This window comes from Crocodylus siamensis, chromosome 5, assembly GCF_052110815.1.
Source record: "Crocodylus siamensis isolate JL-2025a chromosome 5, ASM5211081v1, whole genome shotgun sequence".
NCBI lineage: Eukaryota > Metazoa > Chordata > Crocodylia > Crocodylidae > Crocodylus > Crocodylus siamensis.
In genome coordinates, this window is record NC_143399.1 from 89,127,741 (window position 1) to 89,148,618 (window position 20,878).

Genomic DNA, 20,878 nt, shown 5'->3' on the forward strand with positions numbered 1-20,878 from the left:
GACAAAAGTGTGCTTATTTCCATTCAGAAGGCAGGTGAGAGGATCTGGTGGTGCAAAGCACCTTTATGTCACCATTGCAAAGTACAAGAAAGGGAGGGTATACATATACTAGTAATAAGAGGTTTTCAAGTGCAAGTGCATGAGGTGACTGCATACCACTGGAAGGTACATGTGACTAACCACTCCAAGAAAAATGTGTATGTGTATGTGTGTGTGTGTGTGTGTGTGCCGCATGTGTGCGCGCATGTGTGAAAAATGCATGAGTCACATGGGTGTTATACCTTTGGAATGAAGAAAAAATAATGTTTTGTTTGGAAGAAGTTATTCTTGTGTCACTTCAGTCAACTGCTGTCACAGGCTCTTCAGGGGGAATGCCTGCAGGGCCTAATCCCACCTGGACCTGCTGACACAGGTATGGTTAGCACCCAAGGGCTAGGATCCAAGTCCTGCTCAGAGAAATACCAAGCCACAGAATTTTGCCCCAGCACAGGTAAGGAGAAGAGGCCCTATAGCTGTGCAGAGGTACACAATGGGACCCTAAGGCATGACAGTGGTACAGCTAACACATTAATAGTAACAATAGAAAGCCAGTAAAGAACATGCATAGCAAGTAAACAGTGCATGTGACTCCCAAGATCAGCAACTATGACTGGAAAAAAATAGAAACTTAGGTTGAATTAATTTCTAACGAGGCTATTGTATCCATTTACTTTACTTAGACATATCCTGGTCTCATCAAGTCACCAAAGGCATCATATCTTCCTTAAACAAAAAAAATATTAAAAAGTACACTAGATTAAATTTTAAAAGCCCCTTTCTTTACCAGAAGAAAAATAAGACAGTGCAGCCACAGAGAAAGATAAACTCTGGATTTATGGTTCCTTCTGTAGGAACACCCTAACTGATCCTTCAACTTTTAACAATATTTCCTTAGTCATTTAACAGTGAATAGTTGAATTATCCACTTGAATCAATGGTTCAAATACTTTGAATGTATTTGTAGAAGAACAAATAATGTACTTGCTTACTTTGATTGTATTGCATTGCTAATTGGGACTTTAACCTGTTACCAGGTCTTCCTGCTTTCAGCACAAAGTTTATCCTTTGTGAGTTCCTTTACAAAAAACGTGTAATGCAGGCAGTTTGCTGCAGAATGCTTAAAGTGTTTATTTTTATTGTTATATCTATTGAAACATAAAGTACATGAGCAGGGCTGTAATGAACCATATGTAATCCTTATGCTTTGAAGTTAACAAGACTTCAAGACTATTCGATCTAATGCAACTGATCTCATTACCAAGTACTATGTGGTCACCTTTTTGGTTTAAATGCAGTTTCTACTTTGCTAAAACATTCATTCATCTAGATCAGTGGTCTCCAACCTTTTTAAGTAGGTGATCACCTTTGGCATTTAAAAGCAACCCAAGATCTACCATGCACTGCCACCATGTCCCCCGCCCCACCCCTCCCACCACCCCAGCAGGTAAGTCTGTGGGGAGGGGAAGCAGGGGGGCAGATCAAGACGGAGAAAAATGTATTTGGGGGTGCTCATCCCCAGCAGGTAAGTCCCACCCAGCCAGCGCCCCATTCAACTTGCCTCTGCAGCACTGCCTTTCATCACCGGGGCCTCAATCTAGCCCCTGCCCCTTCCCTCCCCTGCAGACTTACCTGCTGGGCTGGGGTGCACATGTTCATGTATGCAGGCACTCAGTTCACCACCTCAGCCTCAAATTGACTCCAAGAGGCTCCTGAAATCTATCACAAAAGGCTCTGAGATATACTGGTGGATCAAGATCCCCTGGTTGGTGACCACTAATCTAGATTGCTTTTAGTCATCCCAGATCTCTGCTTTAGTATCCTACTTAGTGAATTCTAGGAATAGGATCCTGCTTGATAAGTAATAGAGACCTCTTCAGAGAGAGAACAGGGCTAATCTAGCTTTAACTATATCAGAGAATGATCATTCCTCCCAGGAGAGCTTCTTCTGCAAGAGAAGGTAAAGGACATACCTACCTAGAACCAGTGCAAATTTGGAAATGTCATTTGTCTCCATTCCCAGAAATTTGGGGATATATTCCCTGTGGCTAAAGCACAAAATTATCCCTGTAACTGAATAAAATCCATTATCAGGCACATTTATTTATGTCATTGTAACAGGAGACATTTAGTGGGACAGCATTTTACAACAAATATGAAAAAGATAGTGTATGCCAGTGGACTGCATAATTGAATTGGGTTCTTATTTTATCCTGGCCTTGATACTGACTCCTCTTTTTCCTCCTATTTTTCTAAAAAGTATCAGGTTATTTCAGGCACTCTAATTTTTAGATAAGGTTGATAGCAGAGTAGTTTAAGTGGCCTTCTTACAATTCCAAAGGTATGAGGATGAGCCCTGGCTTGGACTCATGTTGATGGCTGATACCAGACAAACCACTCATAAATGGGTATCTGATCATTCAGGCTGGTGAACTGAAGACTGGTAGATGTGTGATTCTAGACCCATCCCTTGTTTGCATCCCACTGGCAGCAGAAACTGGTGTGCTTTAGCCATGCAAACCTGGTAGGTCACTAACCTGGTGGGACTACCACAGCTGGGCACTGGATTATCCCTTATACCCCCAGACAGTGTATACCCTTCTGGGACATTTTGAAATTACTCTGCGGGATACCAGTCACTGCTCAAGGAATAACAAATCTCAGAATCAATCACCACCTTTGTTCCACCTATAATATCCTGTCTTCATGCTTTTTCCATATGTTCTTGCACTTCTTTCAATTGCCTTTCAGTCATTCTGCTGTCCTACTAACAGAAATACGAATGCTGAATGTTGTGTTTTAGAGGAAGGACATACAATTTTTTCTGTTTTTGAGGGTCTTCAACAACTACCATCCTCTGCTGTGAGGCAGTGAAAATGAGACAACCAACAAGGAGTATACAATAAATGACAGTTGCCAGATATTATGGGCATTCAATGAGTTAGCTGCACCTGGTGTCTTGGTGCTCCTTGAACTCTTGAAATGAGCACTGAGCAGTGTTATCCCATTGTGAAGCAGATCTGGGACAATCAGTGGCTGCATCACTTTTGGATACAGAAGGCTGTTTCTGGAGCTGTTTGCTGAATTCCCTTCAGCCCTCCCATCTTTAGAAAGACTGGGTTCTTCATAAAGCTGCAATCAGGGAGATTTTTCTTAGACCAGCATATTCACGTTTGTGGGTTTCAGTGCCAGGAACCCCACTTACACTTGGCTTCCCTGGTCCAGGAAGGCATGTACTAGGCATCTTGACAGGACCATGAAATATTTAACCACTCTTTGCTCAGGGGAAGCGTGATTGTTGTCTATGCATTTGGTAGCTCAGAGGGCACTGGTGACTCATGACTAATTAGTATTTTAGATAGCCAGGTTGATATTTGATATTCACGTATTTGGAAAGCCAAGAAGGGAATGTTGCTAGAGTTTGGATGGGTGTGGTAGATGCACTCTCCTGGTTTCAAACAGCCAGAAGGAAGGGCCATTAAAAAAGCACATCAAGATAATCAGTGCCTGATTAACCATGTGTGCATTTAGCATTTCACTGTGAACCTTTTGTATTCTCCTTTGGGTATAACTATTCCACTCCAGTATGGTGCCAGGTACCACTGAATGAAGATACTACATCCTTCCATGTGAGCTCCCTCTCCATCCATCTTAGTGCAGCACTGCATGTGTACCAATAGGCAGTTACACTACTTCCAGTTGGGGAGGTAGGACATATGACTAGGTTGTCACCAGTCTCAGTATGGTGCCTAGCACCTTGCTAAGGAAGCATGGATATGCCTTGCTTGTATTTGGCTCAAATATGGATTTTGAAAGGCTTGTAACCCATGTTACCAATCCTGTGGGAACAGTGTTGATTTGGGCTGTGCCACTTCTGGCTTGTAAGTTAGAGTAAATAGATTGTTAGCTGAATAAAACACTTTCAATGGGTGTCAGCAGATATCAAAAAAGCTTGTAAAAACTCTAAAAAGTGAAGTCTTGTCAACACCACAAGTTAAGAAGGATGTTGTGCAGGAGTACCAAAGATATGACTCATGGGCTGGATCCAGACAGCCCAGCCTATGTATCTCAGAACAATCCAACATGCTGCAGGCAGCACACATTCAGCCCCATCCCTGCACACTGGATTAGAAGGGATTAGAAAGGTTTGGTTTGGAGAAAAGGATATTAAGGAGGTATATGATAGAAAATGTCAATACTTGAATGGCTGCCATAAAGAAGCTGGAGAAATATTTTTCTACCTTGCCACACAGGGCAGGACATGAGGCAATGGGTTTAAGCTGCAGTGAAGCAGATTTAAATTAAATCTCAGGAGAAACTTCCTTACTGTCAGAAAAGGAGGATAGTGGAGCAAGCTGTCCAGGAATGCTGGGGAATCTCCTCCGCTGGAGGTTTTCAGAAGAGCCTGGATAGGCATTTCTCTGGTATGTTTTTTGAACAGAGCAGCCTGACACCTTGCATGGAGTTGGACGAGATGCCTGTTGTTGTCCCTTCCAGCCCTATGATTCTAACTGAAGTTAGGCTGTAGCTTTGTGTCAACGATATCTGTGTGCTTGTCAAAATGAACTAGCAGGAAGAGAAGCATTTAAAAAACATGCCAGGGATTTTTGAACCTGTGACCAAAGCAGTCACTATCATGAGTGAGAGAGGGATATAGTAGGTTTGTTACCAGAGGAGTACATGGATCAGAAACAGACCACATTAGCATCTCACCAGGGGAACACTGCTAAACTTGTGTCATTTATCAAAGTAATTCAATTTGTCTGGAAGAAAGTCAGGGCTTTATTTGCAAGAGTCGAAGCTGAGCATGGAAACAAAGAAGAATGCACCAAAGCAAGGCAACTTTTCTTAGTGAATCTTTGTGGCATACAAGGAACCGAAGTGACTTGTTCACAAAGAAAGCACAGGGCAGCTAAGACTTGAACATGGGTCTCCTCATTCTTATTCCTGTACCACTGAGTCCCTCTTGTCTCCTAAGAAATATTTAAATCTTGTCTAACCCTGCCAGGTAGTGCAGGAGAAGTTGTTATTATCTGAATTTTTTGTTAACAGCCTGGTGGTACAAGGAGAAGGCATGCTAGCAAAGTGTACTTACACAGGGATCCATAAATCTGAAGCTTGTCGTCTTCTTCAGATGTACAGTATACTATTTTCTTATGTTGATAGGGGGTAAGAAAAGGTGCTTTTTAAAAGTTAATCTAGTATACTTTGTTAATATTGGTTTTGTTTTAAAAATATGTGATGCTTTTGAAGTAGTTGATGAGACCAGGATACAGGGATCAGCATAGGACACCCACTGCATATGGCAACCCACTGGACTGGCCTTGAGTACTGGGTCCAGGGTGAGTCAGGATCAGGCCCAAGGCTGTCCATATGTGCACTGGAGCCAGGCACAGGCTGTCTGGCAAGGCGCTACATGTAGTACATGGCCTGTGCTGGCCTCTATCCTGCATGCAGTGCTTGTGGCACTGGATCCAATCTGCACAGGACCTGCAGCACAAGCCCCAGATCAAGGACAGCACATGGTGCAGGTGGTGCATGGGCTGGACCTGGTGCCATGGGGTGTTGCTCACATTACAGGAGCCAGCACAGGGTATATGCTGCATGTGGCACACTGCCCGACAGCTGGCTCCAGCACAGTCGAATCTGGACAGGCCCTGAAACCAGTGTACAGGACTGGTCCAGCACAGGTACCATATGCAGCTCGTGATCTGGACTGACTGATGTGTTGGAAGCAGCGCCCACAGTGCCAGACCGGTTCCACGTGCCATATGCAGGGTCCATCTGAGATCCATGGGCTAGATCCAGCTCAAGGGCTATATTTTTGACACTCCTGGTCTAAGTAAAGCAAATGCATACAATAGCCTCACTAGAAATTAGTACAACCTAGATTTCTAATTTTTTTCCAGTTATAGTTGCTGATCCTGGGAGTTGCATGCACTGTTTAACTGCTATGCATGTTCTTTAGTGGCTTTCTGTTGTCACTGTCACTGAATTGGCTGCACCATTGTCACTCCATTGCATACATCCCCACAGCTATAGGGCCTTTTCTCCACACCTGTCCTGGGGCAGAATTCTACAGCTTGCCAATTCTCTGAGCAGGACTTGGGTCCTAGCCCCTGGGTGCTAACTATGCTTGTGCCAGCAGGTCCATCTGAGGTTGGGCCTTGCAGGTGTTGGCAAGTATTTGCTGTCCATATCCAATGCTGGGGGATGCCAGAGTGGCTGTTACTTTTGGTGGCCACTCTTACATTAGGCCCCCTACCCAGGTACCTTGGTGGAACCAAAGTCTCTTGTTTTTTTGTAAAATGCCATTGTGGCCTCCTTTTGTTTATCTCCCTATATATTCTGGAAGGCAGCAGTACAAAACTGGTCATGGAAGCTGTCACATACAATATTTCTAAAACATAATACAGATATTTTCCAAGTGTAACAGATTTGTGTCTTCAGATTCATTTTCTAGTTAATCTGTTTATACCCTGCAGAAAGTGCAATTTCAGCCCTGTTACAATGCTAGCAATCCATCTTTTTGATGTTGAAAGACCTTTTTTTTTTTTACCTATTCCGTGGAAGGTGTTTCCACAGTGCAACTCTCCTCCCTTTGTTGTTTAGAGTCTCCTTAGTTACACTTCTCTTTAGCTTATACAGTCTCTTTTGTCTTATCTCTTCACTATGCCTCAAGCACATTTGGAATTATCTGCATGGAACATGAAAGAACTATGTCAGTGGTTTTTAACCTGTGGTCCACTGACCACTGGGGATCCACAGACTACATCTAAGGGGTCCGTGAAAGAGGACTATGATCAATAAAAAATATGCAGATACCCACATTTACATTTCAAAAGGGTCTGCATCTCCATTCAAAATTGTTTAGAGGTCTGCAAATGAAAAAAAAAAGATTGAAAATCACTGAACTACACTGTCACATCCAAAGGTGCAAAATTCTTAGGTTCTTGAATGATATGTCTACCTCTTTCATCACCATTAGGATTATGTTTATTACAAAACTGTACAGGAGCTGAAACAAAGTTGCATTTTCTGTGCTGAGTGGGAGGAGGAAAAACCAAAAAAGAAGAAAGAAAAGCACCCAGCCCCAAACATACCATGCAGACTAAAAACTGGAAACAAAGTGAGCACACAACAGATAAACAAAGAACCCCCAAAATATCAGTTGTCTTCAAAAATGGGTGGATCTAGGATTTGACAAAAGGGGTGCAGGAGCAGCAATCTGTGCTGTAGGTGTGGTTGCACCTCCACTCCCTGCCTCCTTCTCCTCCCCAGCCCACTGGTGTGTGTAGACTGCTCTGCAGGAGCCTCCAGGGACTTTTTAAAGTCCCCAGAGCAGATACGAATCTCACCCTTTCCCCTTCGTGCTTAGAGTCCTGTCCTCTCCCCTCCCAATCACAGCTGCTGCTTTCCCTGCTGTCCTGGTGCAGTGGAAGCTTCAAAATCATTCCTGCCCACTCCTGCTGGGCTGCCAGGGAGCTGGGACAGCAACAGTGGCAGCAGTGATGGGTGTGGTGGTGGGTTCCTCCACCATGCCCAGTCCCCCCAGGAACAGGTGCAGGGAGGGGGAGTGCCCCTGCCCATCACTGCCACCACTGTTACTGTTCCAGCTGAGCACCGTCTCCATACAGCCCTGCTGGAGTGGGCAGAGGAAGTTCTGACGCTTCCTTCACCCTGGAAAGCAGGGAAAGCAGCAGCAGGCAGGTGAGGGGAGGGGAGGGGAAGAGATGTGACTCTGAGCACAGGAGGGAAGGAAAGGTAATTTAACCAGCCTTGGGGACCATAGAAAAGCCCCAAGAGGTCCCCTAAGTGTAACCCTATATGAAAGTTGGATGCAGCCACATCACTGCTCCCCCTCTGGATCTGTCCTTGTATTCAAGAAATAAAGACTAATACTTTATGCCATATATCAAAAACAAGCACACACTTCTTGCTGTAAGAACTCCTAATTTATGACTTTAAGTTATTTACCTCCCAAGGCAGGCCCCACAAGCGATACCACAGGACAATTCCCTTCTAGCAATCTTAGGCTCACTGATGTCTAAAAAAATTCCTCTAAGGGTACAAGTGTAGGAGCCATGGCTTTGTCAGCTGGTCTAAGGTGAGGTGAATAGCACACAGCTTAGGAGAAGGATGTGGATAGCAGCACAAGGTCATTTGGGACAAGGTGGGGTCAGAGATCCAGCTGTCTGAAAAGTCTGACTGGACTGGACAGTTGAGAATATGCCCCTGAGATCTTGAGCTTTTGAAGCACAAAGAAATTCATAACAAAGGGATTAAGGAGATTAAGGGAAAGGCATAACATTTTAGACACTCCACTGGAGACACTCCTTGGGTTGATCCAGCTCTACACATTGATTCTTAGGGTCAGCTCTATTACACCTCTCAGGTATGCTGGCAAATTTAAACACCTAATTGTGATTCTATTCCACCCTGCTCAAGACCCTGAAAATTGTTAATGCCAAATGTGGGTAGGTCCTCCTCCTCCTTGCTACTTTTTGTAATTTAGTCTTAAAGCTCAGAAGATGGGATGTTAGAAAATAGATGAATTGATGGGTTTTCAGTGCTTTGAACAGGGAAAAATAAGATTGCACTTAGGTGGTATAAGAGAATGGTTATCAGTTTTTCTAGGTTCAAGGTATTCCTCGCTAGATTCAAAACACTCCTCAGAAAATGCCACCTCTCAGCTTTCACTCAGTTCTTGACTACAGAAAAATAATAAGAGTAATTCTTCTGCTGCAAACAACTCAGAAAGACCACAACAGGCAAGAATGCTTTTGGTACTACGGATTTCTATTTGCAGTCTCTCCATTTATCTTACCAATTACATGTAGGTGTCTGTATACCTAACAGTGCTAATATTGTGCCACACTCCATGGTACAAAAGGTGATGGAATGAGAATTAAGACCAGTGCAATCAGGCTTACATCTTAAAAGGATATCAGGTTACCTCAGATGCTGTGGAAACTCAGAAGCATAGGTATAGGATCTGTCCCTTAGGGTCCCTCCACATTAATGTAACCTTATGTTATTCCTATATGTTATAGATTTATAGAACCATAGAATTAAAGAAAATTAATGCTGGAAGGGACCTTAGGAGGTCATCTAGTCCAACCCCTTGCTAAAAGCTGGACCATCCCCAAATAGATCATTCCAGCCAGGGCTTTGTCAAGCCGGGCCTTAAAAACCTCCAAAGATGGAGATTCTGCCACCTCTCTAGGTAACCTATTCCAGTGTTTTGCCACCCTCCTAGTGAGAAAGGTTTTCTTAATAACCAACTTAAACCTCCCTTGATGCAACTTGAGACCACTGCTCCTTGTTCTATCAGCTGTCACCACTCAGAGCAGTCTAGCTCCATCCTCTCTGGAACCACCTTTCAGGTAGTTGAAGGCTGCTATGCAATCCCCTCTCAGTCTTCTCTTCTGCAGACTAAATAAGCCCAGTTCCCTCTTACTGTCCTCATAAGTCATGTGTCCCAGTCCCCAAATCATTTTTACTGCTTTTCACTAGACTTTCTCCAACTTGTCCATATCCTTTCTATACTGGGAGGCCCAAAACTTCCAAATCACTTCCCTTGATCTGCCAGCAATGCTCTTACTAATGCATCCCAGTATGCTGTTAGCCTTCTTGGCAACAAGGGCACACTGCTAACTCATATCCATCTTATTGTCCACTGTAGCACCCAGGTCCTTTTCTGAAAAGCTGCTGGTTAGCCAGTCAGTCCCCAGGCTGTAGTGGTGCATGGGATTCTTCTGGCCTAAGTGCAGGACTTTGCAGTTGTCCTTGTTGAACCTCGTGAGATTTCTTTTGGCCCAATCCTCTAATTTGTCTAGGTCACTCTGAATCCTAGCTCTACCTTCTAGTGTATCTACTACACCACCCTAGTTCCATGTCTGTGAACTTGCTGGGGGTGCAATTCACCCATTTTCCAAATCATTAATGAAGATATTGAACAAAACCAGCCCCAGGATCCAACCAACCCCGGGGGCACTCCACTTCATACGAGCTGCTAGTTAGGCACTGAGCCATTGATTACTACCCATTGAGCTCAACAATCTAGCCAGCTTTCTATCCATCTTACAGTCCATTCATCCAACCTATACTTCCTCAGCTTGCTTGCAAGAGTGCTGTGGGAGACCATATCAAAAGCCTTGTTAAAGTCCAGGTATATTATGTCCACTGCTTCCCCTGCATCCACAGAGCCAGTCATCTCATCAGAGAAAGCAAACAGGTTGGTCAGGCATGACTTGCTCTTGGTTAATCTATGCTGACTGTTCCTACTCATGCTGTCCTCCGAGTGCTTAGAAATGGATTCTTTGAGGAACTGCTCCATTGTATTTCTGGGGACTAAGATGAAGGTGACTGGTCTGTAGTTCCCTGGATCCTCCTTTTCCCTTTCTTAAAGATGGGCATTATATTTGCCCTTTTCCAATCATCTGGGACCTTCCCCAATCACCATAAGTTTAAAAAATAAAGGCCAGAAGCTCTGCAATCACACTTCTTGTAAGCTTCCTTTTTTGTGTTTAAGCTCACCAAGAAGTTCTTTGCTAAGCCAAGCTGGTCACTTGCCACATTTGCTATTCTTCCTGCACATCTCAATGGTTTGTTCCTGTGCCCTCAGCAAGGTTTCTTTAAAATACAACCAGCTCTCCTGGACTCCTTTCCCCCTCAGACTGGCCTCCTAAGGGATCCTGCCCATCAGTTTCCTGAGGGAGTTGAAGTCTGCTTTTCTGCAGTCCAGGCTCCACACTCTGCTGCTCTCCTTTCTTCTTTTTGTCAGGATCCTAAACTCAGTCATCTTGTGGTCACAGCTGCCCAACTTGCCACCCACTACTACATCCCCCACCAGTTCTTCCCTGCTTGGGAACAGTAGCTCAAGAAGAGCATGACCCCTAGTTGGCCTCTCCAACACTTGCACCAGGAAGTTGTCTCCAGTGATGTCCAAAAACTTCCTGGATTGCCAGCACACCACTGTATTGCCCTCCCAGCAGATGTCAGGGTGATTTGAAGTCCCCCATGAGAACCAGGGCCTGTGATCTGGACACTTTGGCTAGTTATCTGAAGAACATCTCATATACCTCATCAGAAGTTGTGGGGGAGGCAGAGGGCAAGAGACTACCTGACCCATACAGATTTATTTTCCCTGCTGTAGCAGTCAGGGGGGGACAAATTCAAGGCAAACCTCCAATAATTAGATTCTATACCTAGAAAAATTTAACAAATTTCTAAATTTTTCATATATACAATATAATTATTGGGGGGCATATTGTATTTCTTATATTTCAGAAAATGTTGTTTTTCTTCTTGAAAACCTGTTACAGCTTTCAAGTAAATATGTCATAAAACAAGCACAGGAAAACTATAGGGAAAATCTGTATTAGGGTTAATCTCATATGTATTTAGCCAACAGTCACCCTAGTAGTATCATTTCTTCACCTGCCTGTATTCTATAAAAGGGGTCCAGAAGTCTTCCTGTCTCACATGAGCACCACTACAGAGGTTGGGGCAGTTATCATGGGAAAAGTTTGTATATGGTGTGTGTGTCTGGCTAGAAATAGACATTGCCACATGAAGCACATCACCCCTTGTGCTGACCTTGATAGTATGGAACAAGTGTGGAGCTGGACTGTGGATCTGGCTGAGTGGGGAAAGTAGAGCTTGTCCCCGTCCAGCCAGATCCATGGGCCTGGTTGAGCAGGAAAAGCTCAGCCAGAGGGACTAGACATTTGCCACAATAAAGTGGCAGAGTCTATTACCAAGTTTTGCTGTGCCACTGATTTTCCTTTCATGTGGTGCAACAAAAGCTATCAACATCTATTTGTTCAGCATTTGTGCCGCCCTCAAAAAAAAGTGATGGTGATACAAATGAGATACCAGACAACATGTATTTCTACTCTGCCTCTTTCTGTATATACATGCAATACATTTTTATAGTCATGCTAATTAATTAAAGTACCTTTTTAGATACCAAATCTGGTTGACACTTGTTCCTCAGCTATATTGCTCTGGATTTTAGAAAGATTACTTTTTTCCTATCTCTATGTGGGGGTTGGGATGTTTGAGTGGGTGAAGGGGGGATGCTGCTCTGAATGTCAGGTGCAAAGCACCTAATTCTGATAAGCTAAGGGGATATAGATTAGGGCCAATCTCAGCAGCCATTTTGTTCCAGAGGTGTTTTGGGCTGTTTCAGCACCTGAAACACCAAATCCAAATTGAAACCAAAGGCTCTAAAACATGTCTGAAATGAAACAAGGCATCCAAAACATTTCATAAAATTTCAAAGTTTCAGAGCCAGGCTTGCAGGGAAACAGCTGTACGCTGCTGCCTTGCTGCACAACTTGGCTCCACAGGGAAATGCGGAGCAGCATGGGGCAGACAGTGGTGGCGAGGAAACCCCTGGCATGAATCTCTGCTCCCTGCCTAGCCAAGTTGCACAGTAGGGCAGTGCTGGTCCCTGGTACATGACCCAGCTCTGCAGACAGCAGAGATCCAGGGCAGTGCAGGGTGGGCAGCAGCGGGGAGAAGACCCCAGTGCGGAGCCGGGTCGCACAGGCGGGCAGTGCTGATCCCTGCCATGCAACCTGGCTCTGCAGGGAACAGAGACCCATGCTTGCCACCACTGCCCATCCTAGGTAGCCCCATGTCGCTGGGGCAGCAGTGGCAAGGAGACCCCTGGTGTGGATCTCTGCTCCCTGAAGAGCTAAGACACATGGCAGGGACCAGCAGGCTTGCTCACCACTCTGCACTGCTTCCCTGCCCCATGACCCGGCGTGACAGGGAACAGAGATCTGCACAGGGGTCTCCTGTCTTGCGTGGAGGGCAGCAGACCTCCCCCTCACCTAGATGAGCCACCCATGGTTCCATCCTGTTCTCCGCTGGGGCCCCAAGCCCCAAGCCCTGCCCGGCTGGGCAGTAGGGCTGTGTGAAGCTTGCAGGCCATTCAAAGCAGATGAGGCCATTCAAAGCAGATGAGGAAAAGATTTGCCAGAGCCATATCTCCAAAGCAGATTCAGGCAAAACAAAACAGGACAGTGATCCAAAACACTGAAATGAATTACTATACTCTGAAATGGCCGAATCTGAAACTAAATCGAAACACAGCCATGTCACACAGCCATAGATACTCTGCCCATATAAAATGGCAACTGCATCCTCTGTGTTTTATAACTGTCACAGAGAAGCAGAGAGAGAGGAGGCAAGGGAGAAAGAAGAGAACAGGAAGGAAGGGAAGGAGCATTCTCACCACCTGGTTGTAAGTAGTATGCTTTGTCTTTGTAGCTGCAGTTACTAACTTGATATAGATAAGAGCTTGGATTAATACAACATTTTATGGCTTAGACCTGAGGCTCTGCCAATAGCTTTCAACATCAAACTTGTTTTATTTCTGAAGATCAAATAGGAGGCATAAACCACTTCTGCTTTTCATATATTTGCCTAGTTTAGTGCATATCTTTTATTTTTCATTTATTTGTTCATTTAAGGGACACAGCAGCTGTAGTGGTTTATGTCGTTTATATGGTTTACGTATTGGTATATATGTATAGACACATGCAGCAGTTTTGACAGTGACAAAGACCCTTTCAAAAATAAAAGCACAAAAGTTCTTTCTTGTGGTGTCTTCATAAGAAAAACTCCCATGCATTCCTACAAATGCTGTTCAGCAAAATCAAGCAAGATTTTCTTCCCTCCCCTATGGAAAATGAGATAAATTTAAGAGCTCGCTACTAAAAAGGAAAGCTAAATGAAGTGACTTCATATGGAATACTGACTAGGCCAACACAACGAACCAACACAGTTGTGAGATATTATGGACGTTGGGTATGGACAATGGGTATGGACGTTGAGCAGAATCTGTCCCATTATGTCCACTGAACATTCCACCCTATTTGTCTCTCTCTTCCAGACAGATCATCTAGGACAGGTCCTGATCCTGCAAAACTTATGCTAGCAAAATGTCCCTTGCCTTCAGTGGGAATTTTACCTTATGATGGAAATGACAGCAAACCAAGAGCCTCTCCTGCTTGCTGCTGAATTCAGTGGCAAAATTGCCATGATGTCCCTGAGGGCCATGCCTAGCCCCCAGCCTTTCATTTGTATTTGATTCCACATTAACTAGGTGGAGGGATAAAAAGCAAATTGGTCTAGCCTATTGATAACAAAACTATAGGGTTATCACAATGATTTGAGCCAATACTGTCTTCAGTGATTGATATCTGTGTACTGTCTTAGGTTCTATTACTATATCTAATGTATTCAGCTTATGTATAGATTTGTGGGCATCTCTATCTTAATATAGAAACACACACATGTGTCCAGAGGTGTAATACGCAGGATCTGCAGCCGGAGAGGCAACAGCAAAAGGAATAAAGTGGGGTGGCTGGATAGCCAGCAGCAGCCGCTGCCATTCTGGTGCCCCTTCTAACTCAGTACATAGGGCTGGTAGGCAAGTCACCCACTCCTAGTTATGCTATTGTATGTGTCCTATCTACATTAAAAACCTTGGTAACCAGAAGATGTAACTGTTTAAGATGCTGTACTAATCGCAGGTGTTCACAACAGTAGAAAATGCTACGTAGCTGGTGAATAAAAACCTTCATATTTGCTTTGTGGAATATATCTTGCCCACAGATAAGAAATGTCCTGATACATCTTCCTAAACTGTAAGTCAGTAGCTTACTAAAACTTAGCCTGAAATTTGAAGCAAATTTTGCCCATCCCTTCTTATATATACATTCTGTATATATGATAAGGTAAGTTCTTCAGCCCCATCATATTTTGGCAGCAGGGGATGTTTTGTGAAATAAGCAGTATCTTAAGTTGGTTTATATAAACTTGCTTTGTCATGGCATATTGCAATGGAAAATTCAGTCTGTTGGGCTGTGGCTGACACAGCAAATCTCTGGTAATCAGGCTTATTCATAGGTACTGTCAATAGCTGATTAGGAGAACGAGAGCAGGTGATATGTACATAGGAAGGTACAGGAAAATCCTAGGGAACATTTAGAGTTATAAGGGGATTTGAGAAGACCAGTGCAATCATGCTTAGATTTTGACATGTAACAGTCTGTCAGGATAGTATATATTCCCTTTTGTCCGTCTACCTCATTGCACATCCTATTCTCCACATCCTGTTTCCTCTGTTGCATGTAATAAATAATATTTCATTGAGTTGATATAAGAAACTTTGGGATACTGTGTTGTAAAAGTCAAATTGAAGGGCATCTGACAAGTTAGAGGGTCTCAACATATAACATTTTTGCATCTACCTTGACAGCTTCAGTGATTTTAATAGTGCAATGAAAATTCACCTCTTATGAAGTTCGTTTACCTTTTACAAGTGACTCAATGAAAAGAGTTGAAGTAGACTGCTCAGCCTGCCTGCAGTTGCTATAGACATCTTGGTTTTCTGCTTCTCCTGAGCAAGGCGGCTGCATTTGGATTTCCAGTGCTCTTACAGAATGTTGAAATCCAGAACAAAACATTGTGCATGTTGAATATAATTAAGTAATCTTGAAAGCCTTTACAAGCCACACTGGAACAAACAAGTCTAATTCCATTGACTCTGGAACACTTTTGCAATTAAAATGTCCTCTTTCTACAGAATTTCTGGGTACCAGATACATAGGTTTGTGAGCTACAAATGTAAAAATCATATCAGAGATCCCAAAAATCCAAAACATATTCCAAAATAAAATGAAAAAAACAATTGCTAAAGCAAACTCCACATGCTTGTTTGTAGATGTTTCATAGTTGGTAGGGTCATAGAATCATAGAACCAGGGTCAGAAGGGACCTCGTAGATCTTCAAGTCTGAACCCCCTCCTGGGCAGGAGAAAAACTGGGCTCAAATGACTCCAGCCAGGTGGCTGTCCAGCCTCCTTTTGAAGACCCCGAGGGTAGGGGCAAGCACTACTTCCCTTGGAAGTAGGTTCCAGATCCTAGCTGCCCTGACAGTGAAGTAGTGATGTCTAGTCTGAATCTACCCTGTCAACTTATGGCTGTTGTTCTTTGTTACCCCCAGTAGAGCTCGGGGGAACAGGGACTCTTCCACTGCCTGCTGGTGCCCCTTGGCAAGTTTATAGGCGGCCACCAGATGTTGTCCCATAAGAAAGTGTTTCACCATGATACAGTGTTGTCACTGAGATACAGGTATTACAACTAAAGATAGTCCCTTTAAAAGCGTAATGAACTCTCAAGTCATGTTTTACCTTTTCAAAAAAAACATTTTTTACTATTTGTGCAGTTTATAGAGAGACTGCAATGGAAATGCACCAAATTTAACATTAAGGGAACTAGCTGTGCTAAACAAAGTATCTTCATGGTCCTTTACCTAACAATGAGCTGTTCTGTACTGTGATCTGTTCACACCTTCCTTGAACACAGCCTACTGGGTCTAAAGAAACACTGTTTCTGTAAGAGACACAACTCTACAGGAAATAAACCCTGAGGGAAAATAAAGGAGTATCTTTGCTTGAAAACCTGTTATAGCTTTCAAGTATATATGGCATAAAACAAATGCAGAGAAATAGTGGAGAAAATCTATAGACACATATATTGGGGTTGATCCCATGTGTACATAGCTTTATAGCTCACAGTCACTTTAGTAATATTGTATCTTTGCCTGCCTGCCTGCCCACACAGGGGTATTAGTCTTCTATGTAAGCAATCCAAAGGCTTCCCCTTACTACAGAGATTGGGGAAGTTACTACAGAAACTTTTGCATACTGTGTGTGTGTGCTCAAACACACACATATGTGTGCATGTGTTTGAATGCATGTCCATACTAACATGCAATAAAATGTGATTAGTCATGTAAACTAATTAAAGTGTGCTTTGTTAAATTCTGGATTTGGTTGACACTTGTTTCTCAGCTATGCTGGGTTTGCTTTTAGATAGATTACTTTTTTCCTACCTCTATGCAGAGGGGTGGGATGTATGAGCTGGTGGAGTGGGGATGCTGCTCTGAATGTCAGATGCAAAGCACTTGGCTCTGATAGGCTAAGGGGACGTAAATACTCTGCCCATATAAACTGGCAAGTGCTTCTCCTGTGCTTTATAACTGTCACAGAGAAGCAAAGAGAGAGGAGGTGAGGGAAAAAGAAGAGAAAAAGAAGGAAAAGGTGGAGCATTCTCACCAGTTGACTGTAAGTAACATGCTTTGTCTTTGCAGCTTCATGGCTACTAACTTTGAGTAGATAAATGCTTGAATTAGTGCAGTGTTTGTCAGTTAAACCTATGGCTCTGCTAATAACTTTCCAGTATCAAACATGTTTTATTTAGAAGAGCATATTGGAGGCATAACTCCCTTTTTTGCTTTTATCAACTTTATCAACAGGAAACAGAACTGAAGGAATATATAGCACTATAGATAAAATAGTGCCAATAAGCCCATGGTATGTATGCTGTAATAATAGACAAACTTAAATATTACTAACTAGAAATAATTATTAACATAGATATACAAAATTTTATTGAATATATTCCTTGTGTGCACATATATATGCATGATTTACTTATTTTCTTGTATTGATTTTTAAAGAAAATGTAAATAAAAAATGAACTTAATGTCCTGTATGCAACCAGAAATAATTCTAATATAATGTCAGATGAATTTCATTACAATAAAATGTAGATTTGTTAAAATCTTTGAGTTATAAAGCAGCTAGTTACCACTTAGTCCATGTGGGAAGAGCTACAATATAAATATTTGGTAGTGTAGTATAATTCTTCTCTAGTGCCATAGCCAAGAAAAGTAAAAACAGAACAACAACCTCCCCCTCCCCCCCCCAAGAACTTTAAAAAGCATAGTAATGGAATTGCTACCTGGAGACCATGTGAATAATTTTACTCTTATTGAAGTCAATAGAACTGCATGTTCACTGTTGGAATAGGATTAGGTCTTAGTAATAACCATGTGGTAACACATGGACACAAATTTCTGTTGAATGATTAGAGACAGGTGAATGCAAATAGAATACATACTTGGTAATAATGCATGTCTCCCTCCCAGGTTGAGTTTGTTAATGGAGTGATGAGTGATAAAGTATATCAGCTGCGCTTGAGGAAGTCAGGGTAGATAAGAGACAGAAGGGCTATTGGGCTGAACTTGAAAATGTAAGTAATCTTTAACCTCCACAGCCTTCAAGGAGGTGTATTTACTTTCAAACAATATTTTTAAATTGTAGCGGAAAAAATTAAGCAGATCAACAAAGGAATGAAACGGTATGCTGCTTGATCTGCTGATCTCAGAAACTACAAGAAAAAAACAAACCTTTTCTCTCAGGGCCTAGTACAGAAAAGTAGTGAACATCTCCCAAGAGCCAGGATAGCCTCAACTGTCATATTAATTTGATAGGCATTGAGGGTCCTTAAGCATCTCTTGACAAGAGCTGAGCCCTTCACAGCATTGGGAAATCATATGTAGTCCAACTGAAAAGAAGGCACTCTTTAACATCTTGGCAGAGGCCCAATTTCCCTTTGATATTTCTAGCCAGTTTCAGAAACTTGGATCCCAGATTTGCACAGCCTTGTGTATTCAGAAGTCCCATTGACTTGATGAATAGAATTTCTGAGTACACAGAGAATTCAAAATTAAGCCCTTGAAAAGTGCAGGCCTTATGAATAAGTACTTTAATGATGGGTGTTTACTTAAACTGAACCTGAAGGATGAACATTTTGAGGTATCCTGTTGCTGCTCAGAAACTCATATCCTTTATCTCTCATTACTCAAAAGAGTTTCTATCATTGTTGCATTCAGGGGCTTTTATATGTGAACTATCCAGTACTGCTGAAATAACTAAAAGGGAATGTGCATTCCCATGGTATTCACAATAGAGCTAATGCATCATAATGGAGAATTCGGTCGTCAAGGTGTGGCAACATAGCAAGGCTATGTATTTATTTGGATATTGTCACGCCTATTATCAATAATTAAGGAAGAGACTCTGGAATAGACTCCCTCCAGATGTGGTGCAAGCACCTACTCTGGATTCTTTTAAGAAACGTTTGGATGCTTATCTTGCTGGGATCCTTTAACCCAGCTGATTTCCTGCCCTTGGGGCAGGGGGCTAGACTTGATCTTCTGAGGCCCCTTCCAGCCCTAATGTCTATGAAATCTTTAAGTAAAAATCACGTTATCAGCACAAAATAGCGCGACTTCCATAAGAACTAACGCCAATGTGAGAGAAGAGTGGTGTATAAGTAGAAACCACTAACATATTCACGTTTAATCCTTGTGCATCTACGAGTATATCTACACCGTTGCAAGGAAGTGCTGGGAAGAGAAACCCCAAATAGTTCTGCATATGCTAGCTATGGAACCAGAAGCAGTCCAGCCATGTTTATATGGTGTTGGATCCAGAAGAAGTAGCTCTGCTGAGATGAAGGGTGATGATGATTTATCTGGGTGTAGCACTGTACTAATATGGTTATGCCAATTCCAGTTCAGGGGCTGACTTGCACACAACTAACTTGCACTGGGTAGACATGCATACTCTTCAAAAAGATACAGAGCCACTCAAACTTTTTGAGAAAAAAACCTTTTTTGGTAGAAAATGTCATTTCTCCTAAGCTTTTCACAGAACGTTTTTTATTTTTGCCAAAAATGTTCAACTTTTTCCCTTGGAATGGAATGTTTTGCTTCAGAGTCAGTCAGTCAAAGTCAATGTATAGGAATCTCATGTCTTTGTTCTCCTTTATGGTTGGGCTTTCTGTCTCAACTGCCACTTTCATGATGCTTTGTAGTCTTCTCTGCAGTTTAGCTGACACCCTGCAGGAAAAGACATAGCGGTCACCAGAGGAATAGGGCATCTAGGAGAATGCAGGCACAAAACACTGGAATACTATCTCCCCATGAGGTACTACAACAGGCACATTTAAAGGTTGCATCTTAATGTGTGTGTGTGTGTGTGTGTATTTAATTGAAATGCACAGCTTAACAGAGGTAGGAGTTCGGGTTTGGATTTAGTTCCAAAATTCAAGGATGATTGAATCTAAAGTTCCAGCGCTAAAGGTGTCAGCGCTGGAAGAAATGTCCACCACACAACTAATAGATTAGACTGGAATGAGAATTAATTATATCATCCTCACCCTAATCCTGTAGAGGATAACAGAAGCATAAAGGTAGCTTTTAATAGACATTTCATATCTCAGAGAAAATCCTGATAATAGGAAACACTTATCCAACAGATGTCACTCATTGCTATCTATGCTATTAAAAATACCCAGTGAAGAGACAAATAGAAATATATTTTAGACTTGTGTTTATACTATGCAAGAGGCAGGGATTTCTTAGGGCAATATCTTTTATTGGATCAACTGCATAGTTAGGATACAGTTAGACAAGCTTTTGAATGCAAGACGTTCTTCATCAGGTCTGATCAGTAAAAGCTAGTACAGCATAGTAAAAAGCAGTTGGAAGAGAGGGTAGAGAAATTTCCAGGAGTAGCAGGCAAACAGTTAGTAGAAGAAAAAAAGCTGATTACTGGGAGATCAAGGTACAGGGAGGAGGGTCATTCTCACCTTTCAACTATGGAAGAAACTCAGAAACCCGGTAAGTTTATAGTGTGCCATAAAACCAATGTCCATATTAAGTCCTTGGTACTTAGTGTCCAGACATCTTACAAAATGTTGTTGCCAAGTTTGCCTTTAAAAGGTTTTATAGGTTTCCCTTGAGCGTGAGAATAGTGACATCAGAGAGGGACTCGCTGCTCTGTGAGAAATGTGCCCCTGACGGTGTATGTGTGTCTGTCCTCTGTACTTTTTCTCTGTGAAAGGTCATTCTGGTATGTAGCTGGTGTTTAGTTCTATGTACCTAGTTCCCATGAGGGCATTTGGTG

The 20,878-nt window shown here is 42.6% G+C and overlaps 1 protein-coding gene across 1 annotated transcript in view; it reads left to right on the plus strand.

Annotated features, from left to right (window-relative positions):
- The first annotated feature begins 17,114 nt into the window (after positions 1-17,114).
- DDC (dopa decarboxylase) overlaps positions 17,115-20,878 on the plus strand; it is an 80,794-nt gene continuing 77,030 nt past the window's right edge. The window contains exon 1 of the mRNA XM_090049659.1: positions 17,115-17,185. The gene's annotated coding sequence lies outside the window, so the exon portion shown is untranslated. The remainder of the gene's footprint in view (positions 17,186-20,878) is intronic.